This window comes from Neomonachus schauinslandi, chromosome 8, assembly GCF_002201575.2.
Source record: "Neomonachus schauinslandi chromosome 8, ASM220157v2, whole genome shotgun sequence".
Classification (NCBI taxonomy): domain Eukaryota; kingdom Metazoa; phylum Chordata; class Mammalia; order Carnivora; family Phocidae; genus Neomonachus; species Neomonachus schauinslandi.
Genome location: NC_058410.1, coordinates 144548278 through 144553166, shown reverse-complemented (window position 1 = coordinate 144553166; position 4889 = coordinate 144548278). Strand labels below are relative to the sequence as shown.

Here is a 4889-nt window from a genome sequence, read left to right as displayed (position 1 = left end):
CCGCTGTGCCCGCCGCGTGCCCGGCGGTCCCACTGCGTCGCCCCCAGCCGTCCGGGCTCCGGGTCGCGGGATTGCCACGAAAGGGAGGTTTTCCTGGAAAATGGGGAAGAAGGATTATTACAAGGTTCTAGTCAATAAGAGCAGAAAACGAGCTAAAAAAAAAAAGAAATGCACGTGTATTGGTATTAGCGAGAAAAACAGCAGCCTAACCCTTTTCTACTCCCGGCGTTCCCCTTCTTCCGCGCCAGGCATTGGTGGTTCAGTGGTAGAATTCTCGCCTGCCACGCGGGAGGCCCGGGTTCGATTCCCGGCCAATGCAACGGTTTTCCCCCCCCCCCCCCCCCCCCTTCAATCCCTTCAAATCGTTTTGCAATTGCCCCCGTGTCGTGGTAGGATTCCTTCCGCGTGCGGTTTCTGAGGCTGCTCATCCCTTCTGGGACGCAGACGGGACGCAGAGCCGCTTCGGCGGTCAGTGGCGCAGGCTGGCGGCCGCTGTTTCCCCGACGGGGCGTCGAATTTCCTGCTTTCAGAGTATGTGGAGTCGGTGTGCTCTGGACTCATTCTGTTGGTGGAAGCGTGGATAAAACGGATGTGCAGGCTTTGAGGAGGAAGAAACGCTAGGACAAAGGCCGCAGCCTCCAGGGAAGACGTAATACAGGGATGACCTAGAGCGCGCCTGCCGCAGCGAGCAGAGTGGCGCAGCGGAAGCGTGCTGGGCCCATAACCCAGAGGTCGATGGATCGAAACCATCCTCTGCTAGGCGGCGTCTCGCTTTTGCTTTGTTTTTCAACCCTCCCGCCACCCCCCCCCAGACTGGATGAGTTTAGAACACGGGCCTAGTATCCTCTTTCCCCTGCGTTTCTAAGGAAAGCTTTAGTAACTTCTGGACGAAAATAATCCACCAATCAGAGATCCCAAACTAAGCAAGGTCAGGTGACCCCTGTCGGAGAGCAGAGAGTTGATTTTAACCCATCAGCTAGGGGAAAAAAAAAAAGCCCTCTTTTAAACGGCAGCCCCAACCCTAGTATCTTTTTCAGGGCAGCTCTACCTGAATTTGATGGGCATGTCTCCCCTTCTTGTCGGGGCCGTTGGGTGAATAATTGTTATTTGCAAGGAGCAGCTGCAGCTGGGATGAGTGGTGGATAGAGCTCGAGCCTTCTGACTCCTCGAAGTCTTCGCCTTCACTTGTAGTCCTCACTTGGAGGCTCTGGATCCAAGTCCTACATGGATGCTGACTGTTGAGATTTCCGAACCGCAGAATTTCAGAGGCCTAGTCGCTCCTTGCGTGGAGCCGTATTCCTCTTGCAGAGCTGAGTGTCCGTTTGATGAGCTTTGGAGGAGGACAACGAGACTGAGACTAGCTCAGTCTTCCCCACCTTCCTTCCCGCATTCATCACCTGGAATCATCTGCACTTTATTAATATCTACAACTTACATTCTTCCTCTATCAGGTTGTAAAATAACCTAATGAGTTAAAGGCGACCAAAGACGCGCCCCTCCGCAGATCACGTACCTGGAGGCTGCCTCATGGCACCACAGTGAGTCAGTGAGAGGCCACCCTGGGATCCCCTTCTTCCGCTTCCAAGTAGTTGGTAATCTGTTCTGACAACTCACATCTCTTTTATTAATAACCCCCTTTTCCCTTTTTATTTCTCCATGTCAACATTTCATTCTCAGGCCTGCTTTTATCGGTAGGTACCGACTGGTGGAATGCCAGCACTTAACCTTGAAAACACAGACCTCTTCTAGTGCAGGACAGAGAAAGCCCCTTCTCTGCAGCTGCTGAGGAAGAGATCCTGCAGGGCTTCATAAAATGGACCTGGCCACTGATACTTCCGATGAAGGATTTTCAAAGCCGGCGACTGACTTCAGATTGTATGACCTCTGAAAGTCACGTTTAAATTCTAAGTCTGCAAATGATTGTCTTTCTCTTTATTTTTTAATCTTAAATTTTTTTAATTTAAATTTTACTTAGTTAACATACAGTGCAATATTGGTTTCTGATGTCTTTCTCTTTAAAAATGTGTTGCCCTCGTCATAAGATGCTAACTGGAACTGCCTTTTCGCCTTCAAGACCTTTACCTTTGTGGTATTTCTTTGTTCAGTCAGAAGACAATTTGGTTCTTATTTCTTTCATATGCATGAAGGTAAAGTAAAAAATAAAATAAAATCAGTGATTCACTAGACAGTTGATTTAAACAGAATGTGAGAGTCTGTGTCTCATTTAAATAGACAGTAGAAAATGGGCTAAAAGAGAGAGAAAGAAAGAGCCTGGGTTCAGGGAGCAAGGGTGGGCCGTTTGCAGAAGGGAGTCACAGTAAGAAGGGAAGGAGTGGAACTTACTTTAAGATTCTTGTGGCCTCTACAGTTTCTTTCCTTTCCTTTGTGATGAGACAGGAGAGATGGGGACAATCAGCAAAAGAAAACGGGGAAAATGTTGAGACTAGACCAAAGAAAAGTAGGTAGAGAATATATCACAATAAGACAAAGTTCACATAATTAGAGAGGAACGGGTTTATTTATCCAGGTAACTATTAAATCCATAACAAACAACTCCAAATACCTTTCACCACTTCTATTTCATTGCTGGTAGTGGCTTAAAGAACTTTAAAGTTTTCTTTTAGCTCACTTCTTTATCCATTTACTTAAATGGCACGAAATAGCTGGTGGATGCCTGGTCTCTGCCCAGAGCTGCCAAGCAAACATTCTTTTCAGGGGAGGGTTTAGGAAGCTGGAGAGATCTGGGCATGGGATCTGGGCTTTGGTGGCAGGGGAAGGACATAGACAGCTTGTCATGGGCACAAAAATCTCTGTTAATGCCCAGAGATCTCCACCTGTGAGCTTAAGGGTTTGATGAAGCACGCAGACATTTTTTGTTTAATCTGCACTACGTTATACATTTTTTACTAGCTGTCTATATTGAAAATTTAGAACATCCCATATTAAAATGCATATCCCCTTGAAAAATGGAAAGTTTCGCTGTCCGGGGATTGCGGCTCCGCAGGGCAACGATCAGGTGAAACCCATTGCATAGGCCTTGTGTTCTTCGGGTCTCCGACGTTCCAACTGGTCCCCTTCACGGGCAGATGCTAGCTGGCATTTTTCAACGTACAGTTGTTCTTATAGCGGCAATAAGAGAACAGTGAAATATGCTATTAAAACCAGGAAAACAAAATTTGGTGTCAGGAGTCCATGTGCTTCAAGCAAGCTAGCAAAGAGCACCTTTCTTTGTGGAGCTGAGGCCTGATTTCTAGTATCCAGCCAGTTTCGCTCTTATGGGCTGGGCCTTCGTGAGCATTTGACTTTAAACTTCTGGTTTGGGGGACAGCACAGCTGTCTCTCTAGTAGCAGCTTAAGCTAGATGTAGGTATTTTATGAAAGACAATCTGGAATAGAAGGTTGAGAGCAAAGCATGGAAAATGGCCTTATGTGCTGTTATGGATTGAAGCATGTTCTCTCAAAATTCACATATTTGAGTTCTAACCCCAGTGCGACTGTATTTGGACACATGGTCTTTAAGAGGTAATGAAAGTTAGATGAAGTCATAAGGAAGGTCCTAATCCTATAGGACTGATGTTCTTAGAAGAAAGGGAGAGACTCCAGAGGTGTGCAAACAGAGAAAAAGGCCACATGAGTTCTCAGGTGCAAGCCCAGGAGGGAAGCCAAGCCTGCTCACACCTTGATCTTGGACTTGAAGCCCACAGAACCCTGAGAAAATAAATATATGTTTTTTTAAACCACCCAAATAAATGGTATTTTGTTGTGGCAACACCAGAAAACGAATGTAAGCATTTTAATAGGATGTTTGAACTTGGTTAGGCAGGGAAGTGTCAAAGAAAGACTAAGAGAAACATTTGGAAAGAAACTCTACGAGCAAAGAGCAAGAGTCAGACTTAGGGGGAAACACATATTTAAAAGGGCAGAGGGACCTGCAAAATGACCAAGGTTACCAAGTGTATACTGACTTGTTTGGTAAAGAAAGTGCAGCTTAGTTATATGTAATCCTATTCCTAAATCCTGACGTGTCTTCAAAGAGCTGCCCAGCAAAATCAAGGGTATGAGTGTTCTGTCAGATGTTTAGGTTTACAGGAAACATTAAAGTATTTATACTTTGAGGACCAGAAATACAGAACAGGGTTTTTTTGTTTGTTTTAGGTTGCTGAGTATTTTGATTATTTATTTACTTATTGACATCTTTGACTCCCCTTCTTTCATGCGCACGACCGACTGTTGGAGAGACTTAAATCCAGTGGCTGAAGGGAGATAGAAATAGTGACTCTATGTACCCCAGCTCACGGTCGTCCTTGGGAAGTTGAACTCCGAAGAAAACATCTCAATTCGATCTGGAAAAAGCAACGCCTTGGATCGCTGCCTCCGCTTTCTGCCACAGGATGGCAGTAGAGGGCAGTGCGCCCTAACCCGCCGCTCCGAGGGCCTCCCAAGGAAAAACGAACGCCAGGAAGAGAGAAGAAAAAGGAGGGAAGGAATAGGATGCAGAGTTCAAGAACACGATGAAATTAGGGAACTGCTCTCCACCAAGTAGGGTAGTTTACCGGCGAGATCTGCCGCCAATCCCCAATCCCCAAGGCTTAACGACAGGGGCCGTCCATAAAGTGTAACCAAGAAATTTCGGCTATTGACTGCGGCAGCGCTAAACTGGATGCCTCGTTCCAGAGGGCGTCAAAGAACCCACACTAAATCGGCATGGTAGTGAGTCTAAATGTTTATCCAGCGTTTTACCCTTCTTCCCAGCTACCTCCCCTCTCCCAACCTAGCCCCCCAAACACTACCAAAGGCAACTCACTACAGCCAAAATGCATCAGCTCTTCTCTGAAAGTGTAGGTGGCTCTGAAAAGAGCCTTTGGGTTGCGGTCGGCTGCAGGCGGGCT

The 4889-nt window shown here is 46.6% G+C and overlaps 2 non-coding genes across 2 annotated transcripts; both read left to right on the top strand.

Moving 5' to 3' along the window:
• The first annotated feature begins 248 nt into the window (after positions 1–248).
• TRNAG-GCC lies at positions 249–319 on the top strand. The gene has a single exon. It is a non-coding gene; the product is annotated as a tRNA-Gly (tRNA).
• Positions 320–687: 368 nt separating this feature from the next.
• Positions 688–759, top strand: TRNAM-CAU. The gene has a single exon. It is a non-coding gene; the product is annotated as a tRNA-Met (tRNA).
• The last annotated feature ends 4130 nt before the right edge of the window (positions 760–4889 follow it).